The sequence below is a fragment of the Crocuta crocuta genome, unplaced genomic scaffold (genome assembly GCF_008692635.1).
Source record: "Crocuta crocuta isolate KB4526 unplaced genomic scaffold, BGI_CrCroc_1.0 scaffold457, whole genome shotgun sequence".
Lineage (NCBI taxonomy): Eukaryota > Metazoa > Chordata > Mammalia > Carnivora > Hyaenidae > Crocuta > Crocuta crocuta.
Genome location: NW_027531318.1, coordinates 6,194,972 through 6,214,051, shown reverse-complemented (window position 1 = coordinate 6,214,051; position 19,080 = coordinate 6,194,972). Strand labels below are relative to the sequence as shown.

The 19,080-nt window shown below is 40.6% G+C and overlaps 1 pseudogene; it reads right to left on the bottom strand.

Moving 5' to 3' along the window:
• Positions 1-14,588: 14,588 nt before the first annotated feature.
• Positions 14,589-18,141, bottom strand: LOC144238038 (large ribosomal subunit protein uL23 pseudogene; annotated as a pseudogene).
• Between the last annotated feature and the right edge of the window lie 939 nt (positions 18,142-19,080).

Here is a 19,080-nt window from a genome sequence, read left to right as displayed (position 1 = left end):
TCCTTGAAATCCTGCTCTAAGCCAAAGTTGGACGCTCAACTGACTGAGCCACCCAGGTGCCCCGAGACTTCTGATTGAAAGTGGACATAGTTTGACAACGTCTTCCATGCCAGGAAGATGCAAACACAAATCCTTTCTGAAAATAAATTTACTCAAATGAATTAGGCCTTAAGTAATTCCCACAGTACAATGACAAATAGCATGGGCTCACACTCAAAAATCATGAAACACACAAGGAAAGGAGATACCGTGAGTAAGAACGAGCAGAAAGAACAACAGAAACATCTCCAAAAGCACTTTAACGTTGCAGCTAACTAAAAATTTGAATTGCTATAGTGAAAAATAGAAGAGCAAACACCAGACTAGACACAAACTGAAAGATAGTTCTAATAAATTACCCACAATATACCTTAAGGGGACAAAAAATGAAAAAAGGAAAAATATCAAAACAGGCTAAGTGACATAGCAGAATGAGAGGCCAGTCCATAGAATCGGGATTTAGAAAACAATAATAATAATAATAATAATAATAAAGAAAATAAAGAAAGCAGAAGTGAGGCAATCTTGGAAAAGATAAGTGAGAATTTCAAAAATTGATATACCATATTCAATAAATACAACAAATCCCAAGCAGAATAATTTTTAAATGCATGCCTGTAGAGATTTTATACTAAACTTCAGAAAACAAAAACGAAAAGATCTTAGAAGAAGCCAGAGAGAAAAGACAGATGATGTACAGGGGAAGGAAAATAAAATGAACAGCTGTTTCTCAACATCAAAAGTAGAAGCCAGGAAACTGTAGGTTAATATCCTCAATATTAATGCAGCAAGAAAGTGAATATCAACTGAGAATTGTCAGTCAGTGAAACTATTTTCAAGAAAAAGAGTAAAATGGAGACATTATCAGGGAAAAAAAAAAAAAAACCTTGAATGATTACCATTAACAGATCCTCAAAAAGAAGCTCTAAGGAGAACCTGTGTGGCTCAGTTGATTAAGTGTCCCACTTCGTTTCAGGTCATGATCTTGCTGTTCACAGGTTCAAGCCCCATCTTGGGCTCCGTGCTGACACCTGGGAGCCTGGAGCCTGCTTTGGATTCTTTGTCCCCTTCTCTCTCTACCCCTCCCCCACTCATGCTCTGTCTCTCGTTCTCTCTTTTAAAAATAAATAAACATTAAGAAAGTTTTAAAAGAAAAGAAACTGTTAAGTAAACTTTAAGAAAAAGATCTGATTACAAAGAGGTCTGAGATACAAAAGTGTTGTGAGTAAATAAAGTGTAGGGAAATTATGTGGGGAAATGTTACACAATCACAGACTATATGAACCAATATAATATTTAATATGTGAAGTTCAAAATGACTGAATAGCATTAGCATGTGAACTAGAAGTTAAAGCATTCTAAGGTTTTTTGATTTGGGAGGAGAATAAAGTTTATTAAGTAACTTTGGGTTTTGTGAAGTATTCATGTTAAATCATCAGAGGCAAACAATAAAAGAAAAGATAACTTACCAATGGAGGGGAGAAATGAATGAAAAAAACGCCCCATACTCCACATGAATGAATCTCAAAAACATAATTTGGCACCAAACCACGCTCACACAGTAGAAGCTGATTTATATAAAGTTGAAAAAAATGAAACATAGTAATACACTTCTTATGTTTAGGGATACATAAAAATTAGTAAAATTATAAAGAGAAACAAATAAGTTATTAACAAAATATGGATTATAGTTAACTCTGGGGAAGGAATGTGAAAAAATATTTGGTAATGTTTACTTCTTAATGTGGGGTAATACATGCATATTCTTTTATTAGTTTTATGTATCAGTAGTATTATTTAAAATTTATGTAGGCATTCTAGATCTGGTTCTAAAATTTGAAATGTGTTCCTACTTCAGTGAGCTTTCCATTGCTGAAAAACACACCACACCAAAACTCAGTGGTTTTAAACAAGAATCACTTATAATTGTTCTCATGCATCTGCAGATTCTAGGGGCTCAGCTAATTGCGGCTGGGTTTGACAAGGGACAGAGAAATATGCCCTGTTGCTTGGGAGGAACTGTAAAGTCAGATGCCAAAAGTTATTAATAAAGACAGAAGTGAAAACTTGAGGTCAATAACGCACCATATCACAGCTCTTAAGAAATTAAGAAGTTCAATAAGTCAACATGTTTATTTCCTTCTTTACTGTGGCAAAATACACATAAAATTACCATCTTTCACCATTTTGAAGTATGTGGTTCAGCGTAGTAAGCACACTTACATTGTTGTGTGGCTATCACCACCAACCATCTCCTGGAGTCCTTTCATCTTGAAAAACTGAAACTCTCTACCCGTTATACACTAGTTCTTCATTCCTCCAGCCCTCTGGTCCCTGGAGACTACCATTCCACTTTCTGTCTTCACCAATTGGACTATATTAACTAAGAACCTTGTAAAAGTGGGATCATACGTTTGTGTGAGTTTTTTGGTCTTTTTGTGACTGGCTCATTTCATTTAGCATAATGTCCTCCAGATTTATCTATGTTGTAGATTGTGTCCGCATATACTTCCCTTTTAAGGCTGGGTAATATTTCATTGTACTAAAGACCACATTTCATTCCACTCCATTGTCAATGGACATTTCGGTTGCTTCCACGTTTTGGCTATTGTGAATATGCTGTTAGAAATAAGGATGTATGCATATTTCTTCAAATCCCTAATTTTTTTTCTTTGGGGTATATACCCAGAAGTGGAATTGTTGGATCAGACAGTACTTCTATTTCTAATTTTTGGAGGAATCCCCATTTTGTTTCCCATTGTAGTTGCACCATTTTATATTCCCACCATGGGTACACAAAGATTCCAATTTCTCCCCATGCTCACCAACACCTGTTACTTTTTGATTGTTTGTTGTTGGTGTTGTTTTTATACTTGACATATAATGAATGGGGTAGCATCTCACAGTCACTTTAATTTGCCTGTATCCAATGATTAGTGGTTTTGAGTATTTTTTTTTTCATTTGTTTCTTGGTCATTTGTATATTTTCTTTGGAGAAACGTCTATTCAACTCCTTCGTGCCTTTTTAAATCAGGTTTGGAGTTTTTTGTTGTTGTTGAATGGTTAAGAGTTCTTCATATATTCTGGATATTAGCCCCTTATCAGATAAATGATCTCCAAATATTTCCTCTCATCCTGTGGGTTACCTTTTCACTGTGTTGTGTTCCTTGATGCACACAAGTTTTCAATTATGTAGTTAACTTATCTACTTTTTTCCTTTTGTTGCCTGTGCTTTTGGTGTTATATTAAAAAAAAATGCCAAATCTAATGCTGTGAAGATTTTCCACTATTTTCTCCTAAGAGTTTTATAGTTTTAATTCTTATGTTTAGGTCTTACATTTAGGGGTGTTTTTTTGGTATATAGTATAAAGATCCAATTTTATTCTTTTGAATGTGGATATCCAGTTTTTCCCAACATCATTTGTTGAAAAGACTGTCCTTTCACCCATTGAATGGTATTGGCATCCTTGACAAAAGTAATTTGACCATATGTAAGGGTTTATTTCTAGGATCTCTATTCTATTCCATTGATCTATATACCTTTCTGTGAGCCAATACCAAACTGTTCTGATTCCTGTATTTTTGTAGTAAGTTTTGAAATCAGGAAGTGTAGGCTTCAAACTCTACTCTTTTTTTTTTTCCAAGCATGTTTTAGCTCTTCAGGGATTAGCCAAAATCTCTCTTGAGATTCCATATGAAGTTCAGGATAGTTTTTTCTTTTTCTGCAAAGATGTCATTAGAATTTTGATAGGGATTACATGGAATAAGTAGGTCTCTGTGGGTACTATTGAACTCTTAACAATATTTAGTCTTTTGCTTCATGAATATAGCATGTCTTTCCATATACGTTCATTTCTTTCAGCAATATTTTGTAGTTTTTAGTATACAAGCATTTTACCTCCTTGGTTAAGTTAATTCCTGTCTTTTAACCTTTTTGATTCTGTTGTAAGTGAAATTGTTTTCTTAACTTCCTTTTTGGTTTGTTCATTGACACATTTGCTTCCTTTTTTTAAGCATGGTGACTTAAACATATGCCCAAGTGGGTCATTCATTCATGTACCAAATATTTCTTAAGCAAAAAAGTGTTAATATTGAAAGTAGATATAGTGTATAGTCATAGAGCCTTTGAAGAAAAATAATCAATAATTAGGTATCTTACCACAATGAAAATGCAGGCCCCAAAATTTTGCAGGCCAGTTTTACCAATTATTCAAGGATTCAAAAGGTTGAATATACCAATTCTTTAAGAGAATACAAAATCAGGAAAACTCCCCAACATATTCTATGAAGTCAGTATAACCTCATCATTACCAGATCACACAAAGAGAGTATAAGAAAAAAAAATATGACTCCTGAACAGACATGCAAATTTGTCTACAAAGTATGTGCAAAATGAATCCAAGAACATATTTTTGAGAGAGAGAGAGAGAGAGAAGGGAGGGGAAAAGGGGCAGAGGGAGACAGAATCTTAAGCAGGCTTCATACCCAGTGAGTAACTCAATGTGAGGCTCAATACCACAACTCTGGGATCATGATCTGAGCTGAAATCAAGAGTCGGATGCTTAAGTAACTGAGCTACCCAGGTACCCCTCCAAGAATATGTGTGTGTGTGTGTATACATATATGTATGTATATATGTTTATTTTTGAAAGAGAGAGAGAAAGAAAGAGAATATGAGTGGGGATGGGGCAGGGAGAGAAGAAGACATAAAATCCAAAGCAAACTCCAGGCTCATGCTGTCAGCACAGAGCCCAATGCAGGACTCAAACCCATCAATTGTGAGATCATAACCTGAGCCAAAATCAAAAGTCAAACACTGAACTGACGGAGCCACCCATATAATGACTACGGAATTTATTCCAGGAATGTAGTCAAATGGCTTAATTTTTAAAAACATTCATATATTTCAATACTAAATACATTAAAGGAAAAAAATTATTTTTATCTCATAAAAAGCATTTGATCTTATAAAAATGTTTGATAAAATTCACCAGCAATGCATTCAAAAAAATCCTTAGCAAATATATTAGGATCCCTGCACACTCAAATGAGGTAATTTGAGAAGAATTTAAGGACTTGCAATGGTGAGGGCATAAAGAAGGAAAACCAGTTGAGACACTGCATCTTTTATTTAAGTGTATTTATTTGGAGAGAGAGAAAGAACACGGGGTGATGAGCAGAAAGAAAGGGAGAGAGAGAGAATCCCCAACAGGCTCCACACTGTTAGCACAAAGCCCAACAAGTGGCTCAGTCCCATGAACCGTGAGATCATGACATGAGCTGAAATCAAGAGTCAGTCGTTGAACCAACTGAGCCACCCAGGCAACCTGAGATACGGTATCATTTATGTCAAGTTCTCTTAAAAGGCTTGAGACAGGAGTTCAGGTACATGTATTTATTGAGAGTGTTCTCAAGGTAAAAGGAGTGAGGGAAGAAGGGAAAGAAGCTAGAAAAGATGTGATTTATGTGGAGTCTAGCTTCAGTCTGATCCCATAGGAAGTTCTGCAGCATCAATTGCACTGGAGTTGCTCCCGCCCTTAGACAGCCTAGGGGGCCAAGTTCTGTGCCCCCGTTTTACTCGATCCTTGGCTATGGGCTGCCCCAGTAGAGGGAGGTGGGAGTAAGAGTTTATTACATCTCTGGTAAGGCAGTTTTTCTTAGGCCAAAAGTACTTTTACCTGTTGAGGACCCAGCATCACATAAGAGTCATTGACTGAAGGTATATAATGCATCCTGAAGCATCGTAATCTAGCCTCACAGAGGTCCACTCCATGTTGGAGCCTTAGCTACGGCTTCAAGAGGCCATTCGATCATCCTTTCAGGCTAGCCACTTCTGGATGGTACAAAATACAGTAGGACCTAAGTCATGTGCACATGACCTGTGCCCATCATCACACCTACTTTGCTATCAAATGAATCCCTTCGTCCAAGACAATATTGAAAAGAATCCTATATCTATAGACCAGACATTCTGCAAAAGCTTGGATAATGGTTCTGGCCAAAGTTCTATAGACAAGGAAGGCAATCCCATGCCCCCAACACATGACAGTCTCAGCCAGAGAAAATTATTGTCCTTTCTGGGATTAAAGGGAGTTGATTAATCAACTTGCTGCCAGTGACTGGTGGTCTCTCCAAAGGCTAGTAGTATCTGAGAAGCTCAGCACTGGTCTCTGTCTCTGTAGATGGCAGACCAGACACTCATCAGTGGTAGGGCCTGGGTCACCTTGGTGAGAGGGAGTCCATGCTGTGTACTAACGTGTAGTCTGCATCTCTCAATCATCTCTACTCTGAACTCATTTTACCGCACTGTTATATTGAGGACAGGAACTAGTTGGCATTTACTGCCCAGACCATCCTGTTCACTTAGTAATTTAGTGCCTCTTCTACGGCAAATGCTCTTTTGAGAGCATTAACGAGTGATACAAAGATTCTCACACTTGGTGCCCCCTACTACACGTTCATCCACATTCCTCCTCTCCAGACCTGCGTAGCCTCCATCTTTTAACCATGCTTCTTCAAAGCTCCTGACCAATCAGCAAAACCCTTCAGTCCACATACATCACTGCCTCTCCATTTTGCTCTCCTCACAAAATAGATGCCCAGATGACTGCTTGAAGCTCTGTCGATTCGGAGGATTTTTCCTCACCACCCTTCAGCTCCACGCCTGAGTGGCACTCCAGACCAGCAGCAGCCCACTCTTCAATTGCCTCATCTTATAGCACCAATCCATCCATGAACTGAACCTAAGCTTTTTACTATAAGGTGAGCACAGGGAATGTCCACCGTATGGACTATCTCCCTTCCCACCCCCCCTCCCCAGTGAATGCCACAGGTGTGAGCTGAGAAGGATGTGTTTGGACCAGCCCTTAGAAAGAATATTTTTTTGAATTGCAATGATTAATAATAAACATATTTCCTATAATAAATTTTTAAGTGGTAGATGACATGAAACTTACATGTGCCTCTGGACTTTCTCTACCTCAGTACTAAATGTACCTTGTCCATTTTACAAAGGATTTCTGCTTGCCTATCTGACCATAAGCCTTGGTGGGTCTGACTATGCCTAATTCGGGATGGAAAGTTTTGGCTTCATGATCATTTGGTGTCACATTGTAGGACTCTGTCTCTACCAGAACCTAGAAGCACATTAGGAGCCCCTTTTCAAATGAGTAGAAATGTCCTCTGCTCTAGATAGCATGTTCTTGCTCCAGAATCTTAGGAATCTTTGACCTCCTTCTAAGACTTGTTAAAGGCTCCAAAAGGTATCTTTATCAGTGACAAAGACTTCTGGTATACTGAAGATCTGAGTCATATGTCCTAAATTTTAGGGCTGCTTATAGTGCATCCTAGACTTGTTACAGATTACTTTTTGAATCTAGACTTTATTCAAAACCAGCAACATTCCACATCATGTGGATCAGAACAGTTTTCTTTTTTTTTTAATGTTTATTTTTGAGAGAGAGAGAGAGAGAGGCAAAGTGTGAGTGGGTGAGGGCCAGAGAGAGAGGGAGGCACAAAATCCAAAGCAGGTTCCAGGCTCTGAGCTGTCAGCACAGGGCCTGATGTGGGGCTCAAACCCACGAACTGTGAGTTCATGACCTGAGCCAAAGTCAGACACTCAACTGACTGAGCCTCCAGGCACCCCAGAACAGTGTTCTTAAATGTGGAAGGCGCTGACTCTAAAATTGAAGAGAACTACAAGCACTGTGCTTTTTCTGAGGCATTTTCTGGACCACAGAACTACTGAAAGCTGCACCAACATGGCAGGTCCTTGAATTTTTGTAGGATTTTTCTTCTATCCTCTGGAGCACATGTGCTTTACCAAAGCACCCTGAATATCTACCACTGCTTGCATATCTGATTATCATGATGTCATTGAAGCAATGAACCAATGCGGTTTTCTGTGGAATGTCCAGATGGTCCAGTTTCCTTGTGATAGAAAGCTGAGAAATTAATGTAGCCCAAAGGCAAAACCAAGAATGAATGTATCCTGTTGTCCATTCTTAAGTGAATGCAAAATATTTCTGATCTCATTTTCCAATAAATATCATGAAGGACACATTTGGGAGATCAATAACTGCATACCAGGATCTGTCAATCTGGTTTAACAGATTCCACATCTGGCCCAACACCTGCAGCTGGGATTTAAACTTGGTGAAGTTGGCAGTAGGTCACTGTCATCCATCACAATCCATCTATTTTTGTAGGGACTAGACTGGCAAAGGAAGGGATATGATGAGGACCACTATTCCTGCATTCTCTGTCTCTGAGGATGGCAGTGATTGCCACCCCCCTCATGATGTTAGGGGATACAAATTGGCTTTTTCTGCTACGCTAGCTGTTACTCCAAAATTCAAGATACAACTGTGAGTTCCAAATACTACTAGGTACACCCGTTCCTATCATACATTCAAGAATCCAGGAAGTAGCCGTTGGGTGAGTCTGTGCACTTCTTGGACCCACTGTGAGATGGACCTAAACTAGGACTCCATTTGCCACCTTATCTCAGTGTGCCCCTACTCTAACACAGGTCCAGGACAGCAGAAACCAGCTCAACTTGGTCCTGTATCCAATAGTCTTCAAAAGATGTGAGTGTGCCACTTTCCTTAGTATATGATTACCCAACTAGATCCTTTGGGGGGAAGACTAGGCAAATCGTTATTTTATTCAGATACCATGATGCTTTGGGATCCTTTAAGGCGACTGGCCTCTCTGTCAGCTGATACATTTTAAGTCTAGAAACAGAAAAACAACATTGACTTTCCAGCATGATGACTGATCTCAGCCTTCTGTTCACTTATTTTTGAGGTCCTTTGATTTTATGTATCGAATAACATCCATATCTCTTGTCCTAGGACCAACATCCTCTATTAATCATCTTTATAGACTTCTATGGATGAAGGCCATTCCAACTCTGCTGTCCCTACCGGTCATTACACTCACCTGGCTTCTGAGAGTTAAATGTTGCCACCCAGCATCACTTTGGCTCCTAAGGATCCCTATTCTAGAACAATATCTCCTTCCATTGGCCCTGGCCCAAGGAGATAACCTCCACTGAGCTCCTCAGCCATGTCTGTGCTCTCCTAATCAGCACATTCCTTATTATCTTGTCCTCCAGGGTCTCCCAAGAAACCGTCAACTGGTGGTTTCCCCATCTTAGAAAATCCACAGTAGGAGGCCCACTTCTCAGGCCTTTTGGTCCATTCCTCCATAGTCTCTACTTCAGCTAACATGACCCAACATGTTTCCTGAGCAAAGCTATCCAGCCCAGTCTTTGCTCTTGGGCCCTCACCAGCATTTTCACTCCTATATAATAAGAAAGTGTCTTTATATTGGCAAACACTCCCTTTTCCAGTCTTACACTGATCTACCTTGACTCTGCACCCTCAGAAACTCCCACAGGTGCACCAAGAAATATGAAAAGACATAAAAGCAAAAAGACCAGAGACAACCCAACTGTCCCTTAATGGGGAAATAGATAACAAAATGACAGTATTTTCTTTTTCTTTTTTGAAGACAGTATTTTCTTCTAATGAAATGCTTAGCCATTATTAGATCAATAATGAAAATGAGAAAATTACAGGTACGTCAGTAAGAATGAATCCTCCAAACTTTAAAAGCAAATCGCTGAAGAATACATAGAGTATGCCGTTGTTTTCATAAAGTTCAAAATCAGGCAAAAGAAACAATGCTTAGGGATTGATGTAAACATAATAAAAACGAGAAGGAAAGCAAGGAAATTCAGGAAGGCAGTTAGCTTTGGGTGGAGGGAAGGACATGGGGTCAGAGAGAGGCCAGCAGGATGTTTAATAATACCAACCTCATTAATGACATGTGTGTTCGTTTTTTTCTACATATATAATAGTTCTTAATTTTTAAATAAAAAAGAAAACTTATTAGACACAATCCTTTGCCTCAAGCTGCTCACAGTCTAGGAAGAGAAGTCAGATATATAAACCCTAATGCAAAATGTAGAAGAAAATTGCAACAGGGAAAAAGTAATTATAACTAGGAAGATCAGGAGAAATTCGTGACATTTGAGATAAGCTTTGAGTACATTTCTAAGGAGTAGAGGGTGAGAAGAAAGTTCCATCTGGGGTATGAGCATGTTAGGATAAGCCGCAGAGGATGCTGGGAAATGAGGGAGATGGTCCGTGATTCCATCTATTTGCTATTCCTCCCACCATCACCCCGTAGAATAACTTCTACCACATCCAGGGTGTACTCATTTTCTCCAGTGACAGAAAGAACACAACTTCGAGCACAGAGAAAGGTGGTTTCAATGACATTCCTACCATTCACCAACTCTTGGACTCTCTCCCATCCTCCTGTGCAAAATGGAGACATTACAGTTACCAAAGAATTATTTCAAGGGATGAAAAATGTAAGGAAATGTTAACTCTTATTCTCAGCACACATTTCTGTCAGCAGCTTGATTTTTATCTTTGGCTTGATTTTATCTTTAAATTCTATGTAGAACAGATATTGTTTCCTTGACCTCAGAGAGAAGGTGGCCTCAAAGCCAACCCAGTCATGACATATAGCACTGGAGGAAATTCTATTTGACCTTGCTGAGTCTCAGTCTCCTCCCTTGAAAACTAAGAGGAAAACTGAATCAGGAGTAGGTAACTCAATTTCATCTCACTTGCCATCAGTAGGCGGTGGCTACCCAGCCTGAGCAAGGAAGGCTTCTGAACCTGCCTTTAGCTTCTGTGAAAAAGAAAGTTCTGGCCAGCTCATGTCTGATCACTGGGTGATGAGCAAGGGTAGCAGTCTGCTCTCCTGCTAAAGAGCTGTGGAGTCAAAGGCAAAGTGAAGCTGCTGGTCAGCTGGCCAGACAGTCTCAGTGATAAAAGTTATGATGAATTTCCTGCTCACCCGGCATTTCTTGAATCTAAGTAAACAAGTCAATTTATGGTGTAGGCTGATTTCATCCCTAAAATGAATGTCACGAAAAAGCTGAGTGTACTTTTAGGAAACGTCCCCTTTTTAAAGAGTTCATATCTAAGGTGATGTCATGCAGAGGCTTCCAGATGCAGAGGAATCTTCTCTGGAGGAAACTTCTGACCTTTAAACAGGGGTATTCAATAGCCCATTCTCATTTCAACCCGGCGTCCTCTGGGTTCCAGCTTTGATAATCAATGCCCATAACAGTTCGATGTGAAACTCTGATTTGGTAGATGAGTCACCGTAGGCCAGCATTGGGCAGGGGAATACCCTGTCCACTAGAGAGAAACGTCACTGCAGCCCAGGGCGGGGGGGTGTGAGTCAGACCACAGCTACTCTTGAGAATCTTCATGCTTCATGCTGATACTTCACCCACTTATCTCAAGGAACTGAGGGGCTTTTTCCTTTAAAACAAAAAAAGTTGCCAACACACCAAATGGGATTTCAGAAGCTAATTTCCAAATCGTTCCATTCCACATTACTTGGAGGGAATCTTTTGTTTCTTTGTATTAACACCTTGTTACGGGACAGGTTTAAGTTATCTAGAATCAGAGAGAAAAATAAAACAAACTGCAGTGTACGGATCCCTCGGCTTCAGCAGTTTTGAATCTGTGGACGGTTTTGCTTTATCTCTTTCTCCACTTGCTGCCCCACCCCCGCCTCTGGGTTATTTCGAAGTAAATCCCACATATATCATTTTATCAGTAAATTCAATGGGGTTTTTATACTTGTGCTTCACAAGCTGAAAAAGCTCTGTCAATACCAGTCTCCCATCTGTTACCTCGCCCTCTTACAGCCCTGGCTGCAACCTGTCCTAAGTCATGGGGGTAGTAAGTGACAGAGCCAAAGTTTAAACCCAGGCAGCTCCAGCCCAAACCAGAAGATAAATTATTTAAACTCAGAGTCCTTATCTCATTGCAAGTGACTCTTTAATAAGAAATACTGAGGGGCGCCTAGGTGGCTCAGGTCATGATCTTGTTGTTCATGAGTTTGAGCCCCGCATAGGGCTCTGTGCTGACAGCTTGGAGCCTGCTTTGGATTCTATGTCTCCCTTTCTCTCTGCCCCTCCCCCGCTCTCGCTGTCACGCGCGCGCGCTCTCTCTCTCTCTCTCTCTCTCTGTCTCATTCTTCTCTCTCTCTCTCTCTCTCAAAAATAAATAAAACATTAAAAAAATATGGAATGTGGATGATAGCTGCTAGCTTGCATAATACAGTCAAACAATATTTTCAAGTACCTACTATGTTCACAATAAACACTCATACATAGTGCTTTTTTTTTGCAAAGTACAAAGCCCTATATATTTTTTTAATTTCTTTTCTAAATGTTCATTTTTGAGAGAGAGAGAGAGAGAGAGAGAGTGTGTGTGTGTGTGTGTGTGTGTGTGTGTGAGCAGGGGAGGGACAGTGAGAGAGGGAGACACAAGATCCGAAGCAGGCTCCAGGCTCCAAACTCTCAGCACAGACTCCAATGTGGGGCTCAAACTCATGAACGGCGAGATCCTGACCTGAGCCGAAATTGGATGCTTAACTGACTAAGCCACCCAGGCGTCCCTGTACAAAGCCCTTTAAATTTCCAGGTGGTACTTGATAACTATTACAGTGTATATGTTATGAGGTAATACAGTTCTGAACAGCCAGCTCAGTGTCTAATGTTTGCTGGTAAGAGGTCTCAAACTCTGACTTCCAGGACAACTCCCCTTCCCATATAGGTCATGTGTTGCTATCAGCAAAACTAAAGCCTAGAAAAGTAAAAAGCATTGTACAAATGCAAGTTATGTGTCTCCTTCCCTACCAAAAACGATCTACCAAAAAGAATAAATGAACGGTGAGCAGTGTTTCCCAAAAGAGAGTAAACAGAGTATCAACTCCTGAACTCACTGCAGATTATTCTAAAGGCTTCATATTGTGGCTGACTACACCAGCAATTCAGACTGTGGTAATACACTTAAGTCTGAGAAGATGAGATGTGCTCTACAGAAAATGAGAGTCCCCATAGGAAATTCTGAATTACCGAAAACCACTCATCTCCAGTTTGGCTCCACCCCCACCCCAAACCCGGAGGCCCGCCCATCCCCCCGGGAGGAATGAGTTTCTCGGGATCTTAGACATTACACAAAGCCACACTGACAATCTGTCTAAGAAGCAGCCTTAAGAGGGAAGAGAAAATGCAATAGATAAAGGAAAATCAAGAGGCCCCAGAAAAAAAATACGAGCACTGAAAGTACATTTCTTGCAGTTTCAGGGAAAACATGTACTGTCGTCATCCCACTATCCACTATTCTGCTTGTGGGCAGGGAATCCAAGGAGAAGCCTGTTGGTGTTTCCTGCCTTCTTCACTACTGCGAGCTCACGAAACCACCCATCAGACAGGGGCTCCTGGGTAGCTTGGTCGGTTAAGCCTCTGACTTCGGCTCAGGTCATGATCTCACGGTTTGTGGGTTGGAGCCCGGTGTCGGACTCTGTGCTGACAGCTAGCTCAGAGCCTGGAGCCTGCTTTGGATTCTGTGTCTCCCTCTCTCGCTGACCCTCCCCTGCTCACACTGTCTCTCTCTCTCTCTCTCTCTCTCAGAAATAAAAATAAAACATTAAAAAAAACCACACACACATCAGAGCCTTCTACTTTGAGGCCTCTCAGTCAAAACATTCAAGCCACCCTTTCAACAAAGTGCACTTTCTGCAGACTGAAAAACGATGCATGCATTAATTTTCCAGTGTACCCAAAGGAAAAGAATGTTTGCTTTACTTATGTACTTAAGACATGCTTTCTTGAATTACTTTTGCATGAAATACTTAAAATATATTTCTAAACAATCAAACGTCTGCTACAAGCACATTTTCAACAATTTAGGGCTTAGTATGTTCCAGTGAATGATTTCCTATATTGCAGAATTAACCAAAAGAGTCATTTGAAACATCTTGGTTATTTTTTAAAATAAGAGCTAAATATTCAGTCCACTTGGTAAGCACCTATGGCTATGATTTTTAATATATATATTTTTTTATTTTGACCTAACTTTTCCCCAGATACAAGCCAGAAAACTCTGCTTACTTGGAGATAGTTGTAAGGCAACAGTAAAATTACCAATTCCAATGAGGCAGATAGGACATAGTGTCTCCTATGAGAAGGGTCTAAGTTAAGATGTGTATCTTCCAGGAAGAGACCATGGGGTGGGTGGGGAGATCAAAGCAAAGACATTGCCGGAAAGTCTTCAATAAAAATGAATCTTGTTTATGAGTGGGATGACCTTGTTTGCATCATTGATTTTTGCTTCTAGTCCTTAGCGGTCATTTCCTGCTGGTTTCTTAAAATGAAATGACCAAGCCATCCCAACCTCACTCCCATCTGCCAAAAACTAACAGCCTAAATTCAGTTTTGTGGTTACTGTGATTCCATAGGCTCTAATTGGACATTTTTTCCCCTCACCTAAAGCAAACTCTTGCTCACCACTGTGTTCTGGTTCTCCTGAGCTGTGGAACCAGCCGGGGACCTCCTGCCTGGTGGATTCATGAAGGGTTAAAAAACATTTAATGAGTATTTGGAGTTTAGGCTCTATTCTGAAGTTTTCTTTTTTAAAGTGATAAAAATGTATAGTTAGATTTAGTTAGCTGGATTCAGTCCAGATGAACCCAATTTTGTTGGCAGCATCCAAAGTGTCATAGTCAGGAGCTAGCCAAACATATGCCTTCTTCTCTCCACTGGGCTTGACCCAGGTGTTGACCTTGGCCACGTCAATGTCATAGAGCTTCTGCACAGCCTGTTTGACCAGGTGTTTTTTTGGCCTTGGCACCCTCAATGAACACAAGCGTGTTGTTGTCTTCTATTTTCTTCATGGCTGATTCAGTGGTCACAGAGAACTCAATGGTGACATAGTGGTCAAGCTTGTTTCTCCTGGAGGCGCTCTTGAGGACATTTGGGCTGCCTTCAGAGACGCCATGTTTTGGGTCATCAGAATGTAGGGAATATGTTGATCTTCTTTTTTTATGACTGTGGATGCCTTTTAGCACTACTTCCTTGGCCTTCAAAGCCTTTTGAAGGCTTCGGCCTCGGCTTTGGGAGGGGCAGGGACTTCCTTCTTTGCCTTCAGTGTCTTCTTTGTGAAAGGTATCCTGAAGTTCAGATGCTGCTGACCACAAATTTATTTTTTAAATGCACTCTTAAGTAACAGTCTAGATCTTGTTTGTTTTGAAGAACAGAGACTCTAATGACTAAACAAAAATATATATACCAGATGCACTTCTGTTCCAAAGGAACCAGAATAAATTTTCCAACCACTTCTCCTTAAATCTCCAAACAAGGGAATGAGTGGATGACCTGATATCTTCATTTTCCATGTCAGAGTCTGACGATCTAAGTTTGCTCGGGGAGTTAAGTCAATTTCTGAAGCCACGTCTATCCCATTATAAAACCTGGCTCTTAACCAAAATGGAGACAGCTACACACTCTACATAAAGTTTGTGTACTTTATCCATGTGGGTAAGCTAACACCATGCACATAGAATCTGATAGTGACATTTGTCTTGTATATACTTAAAAACAAAAACAAGAACAGATAGCATATGATAAAGAAGGACTATGGGACTTTTTACTTTTTCATAGCCATTAAGAAGGATGCGAGGCTGAGGATTAAATTGTTATGAATAGTTATTTGCTGAATGATCTGTGTATTCAGCAATGCTTGACATGAGGAATAATCGTTCAGCACAAAGCAGAGATGATAAATACAGCACTTTCTACATACTGTAATCCTGTAGCTCTCCACCTTACACCAAATATCTCCTTTACTGTTATGAAGTGAACCTGATAGAAAATAAAACCTACACACATTTAAAAAAATATTTAATGTAGAAAGATTTGGAGGGGGACTTAAGAGAAGTTATAAATAGAGTTTTGTTGTTATTACAATGGAGAGATTAGCGGTGATGCAGGAGGGCTTTGATGACTTCCAGTTCAAGATGGTGAGCTGGGCACATGCTGCTGTCTCCATACTCTCTTGAAGCACTACTATTGTAACAGCAAAAGGTTTTTTAAAGGCATAAACCATAGAGCCCCCCACACACAAAAAAAGGGGGAGACTGGAAAGTTACATGGAAACAGACTTTTCAGAAGCAAGAAATTGAACACTAACCTAATATTGGGGAAAATTAAGAAAACCTAATATAAATTGCAGACCTCCAAAATGCTGAAGAAATGGCATCATCTGATACTCCCAGAAAAACTAAACACCAGAGAGTTGGTTAAAAGTCTATTTCAGTAGCAGTAAAATTTCCATATCTACTCCCTCACTCCTGAGACTGTCCCTCCCTTCCCTGGTGCAAGATTGGAGGTTTATTCTCTGGAAAGAGTAGAACAGAGGGTGTCTGGGCTGGGGGAGACCAGCATAGTTTAAGGTGATGCTTAGGTTTCAAGTAAAGAAGGATTGAGTGAAAACGTCCTAAATGTTAAGACCCTGACCACCTACTACACTCGGCTCCAAGAGGCTAACAGCCAGACTTAATCCAAAATCCACTTCAAAAGGAAAGATCTAGAGACACAAATACTGATACCAATAGTGAGGGTTTCCCAACGAAACAGCATGTCCAGATCATGCTAAAGTGCACCCCACAGGTAAAAACCAGGCCCATATGCCCAGCCCTGTCAATCAGCTCTGAGCTCTCGACTGTTAACTATGAGCAGACAGCCAAGGAACAGCAAACATTTGAAGAAGACTTTGCATAGGAAAAACAGAAGTCAAAGCAAAATTAATCAATAATAAAAATGTTGGGGGGAAACAAAAGTAAGAAAAAGAGAGAAGAAAACTTTAAAAAGAAACTATCATCAACTTCTTTAGAATAAAATAAGACAAGATATTCTTTCCATAAAACAAGAACAATGTTGTCAAAGAGGTTTTTCTGAGAAGAACAATGTGCTTTAAAGTTAAAATATCTGTGCCTAGGTGGCTCAGCCAATTAAGTGTCCGACTCTTGATTTTGGCTCAGGTGATTGAGATCAAGACCAGCATCAGGCTCTGTGCTGACAGTGTGGAGCCTGCTTGGGATTCTCTCTCTCCCTCTGCCCCTCTCCCCAACCCTGCTCGTGCTCTCTCTCCCTCTCTCAAAACAAAAAAGAGATAAAAGTATTAGAATACCCAATGTATTTGATGCCATTGAACAATATTAACATAAATTGAGGAGATCTGGGAATAATCAGTGATAAATATATCGACGATTAGCCTCTTTCCCACCCCACAAAAAGCAGTAGTTAACTCTAGTGAGTAAAAGCCTAGTTTACTGCATAGCGCAGCTCAGACAAGAATAAGAATGCAAGCACTGAACGGTAATTGACCTGAAGTTACAACTTTCGTTGGAAAAACAGAGAGACAGGAAATGTCCAAGAATGTGGTAGGGATTCGTTGTGAAACTGAACTAAACCTTCACTTTGAATATTAAGAGCTCAGTAGATAATGCCTGCAGCAGGAAAATAAAGAAGCAGCAAGTATGTTACACAATGAAATGAGGTGAGTATTACCAGAAGAATCAAAATTGTGGAAGGTAGTTGCCCCGGGAAAGCAGATGATGAAAGAGGGCAGTTTAGGAAACTGGTTTTTGTTTTTTTGTTTTTTTTTTTTTTTTGCATTAAAAACCATAAAGAACAATTTAACTCCTAAATGATGCCCAACTATAACTTTCATTAAGAAATACATTCCTGCGACACATGGGTGGCTTAGTCAGCTGAGCATCTGACCCTGATTTTGGTTCAGGTTATGATCTCACGGTTCATGAGATTGAGTCCTGTGTTAGCCCCGCTGACAGCTCAGAGCCTGGGATTGTTGGGATTCTCTCTCTCTCTCCAAAAAGTAAATAAATAATAAATATTAAAAAAGTAACACATTGCAAAACAGAAGAATGAATTGTAGGGACGTTCAGTGTGAAGTAAGAGGAAGGCCCTAGCCAGACCATGAAAGAGAGGTTAGGGTTGACTATGAGGAGGTGGGTGAGAGAGGCCTAGGAGCCAGAACCGACATCCTATGTGGTGTTGGAAATAGAGCAGACAATACGTCGACCTGGCTGGAGTGTGGTGAGCAGTGAGGAGAACGGCACATGATGACCCTGGACACACAGAAGGACACACAGGGCCTTGTCAGCCACATTACCATAAGACCTTACCTTAGGAGCCATGGGAAGACTTTTGAAAAGTTTTCTGTGGGAGGGTGTCTCACATTAATGTTTAAGATCACCATTGAGGGGTGTGCCTGGGTGGGTCAGTTGGCTCAGGTCATGATCTCATGGTTAGTGGGTTTTTCTTTTTTTAAAATATTTTAATGTTTTTTATTTATTTCTGAGAGAGAGAGAGAGAGAGAGAGAGAGAGAGAAAGCAGGGGTGGGGCAGAGAGAGAAGGAGATGCAGAATCGGAAGCAGGCTCCAGGCTCTGAGCTAGCTGTCAGCACAGAGCCCGATGCGAGGCTCAAACCCAGGAACCGTGAGATCATAACCTGAGCCGAAGTCGGATGCTTAACTGACTGAGCCACCCAGGTGCTCCTCATGGTTAGTGGGTTTGAGCCCCATGTCTGGCTCTGCACTGACAGCTCAGAGCCTGGAGCCTGCTTCAGACTCTGTGTCTCCCTCTCTCTCTCTGACCTTCGCCTGCTCTCTCTCTCTCTCTCTGTGTGTGTGTGTCTCCCTCTCTGTCTCTAACAAATAAATAAACATTAAAAATATTACTGTCAAGGGTGCTGAGAGTGTGTTGGAGGGAGCCAGGAGACCAGGAAGGTGAAGAAGAGAGGGCTGTCCCTAATGATGGCTAGTTGTCTTCCTTGAGGCCCTGGGGGCATTGGCTGTGAATTACTGGTAAAGTACAGGAGGCCTATGCCGAGTAGCAGCAGATGTGGGACCAAAGAGAACTCCAGTTTCCCTTATGATAGGTTGAAAGTATCTGAATGTAAGTCAAGAGGTCAAGTAAGCAATTAGAATCCCAGGTCAGGGGCTTAACAGAAAGATCTGGCCCAGACATGCAGGTCTGGGGTCATTAAAGTACAAAGTGATGGTGATTAAAATCCATGGGAGAGGGGAAACGCTTGAGGAAGAAAGCTGGGAGTGAACCCTGAGTGGAGCCCTAT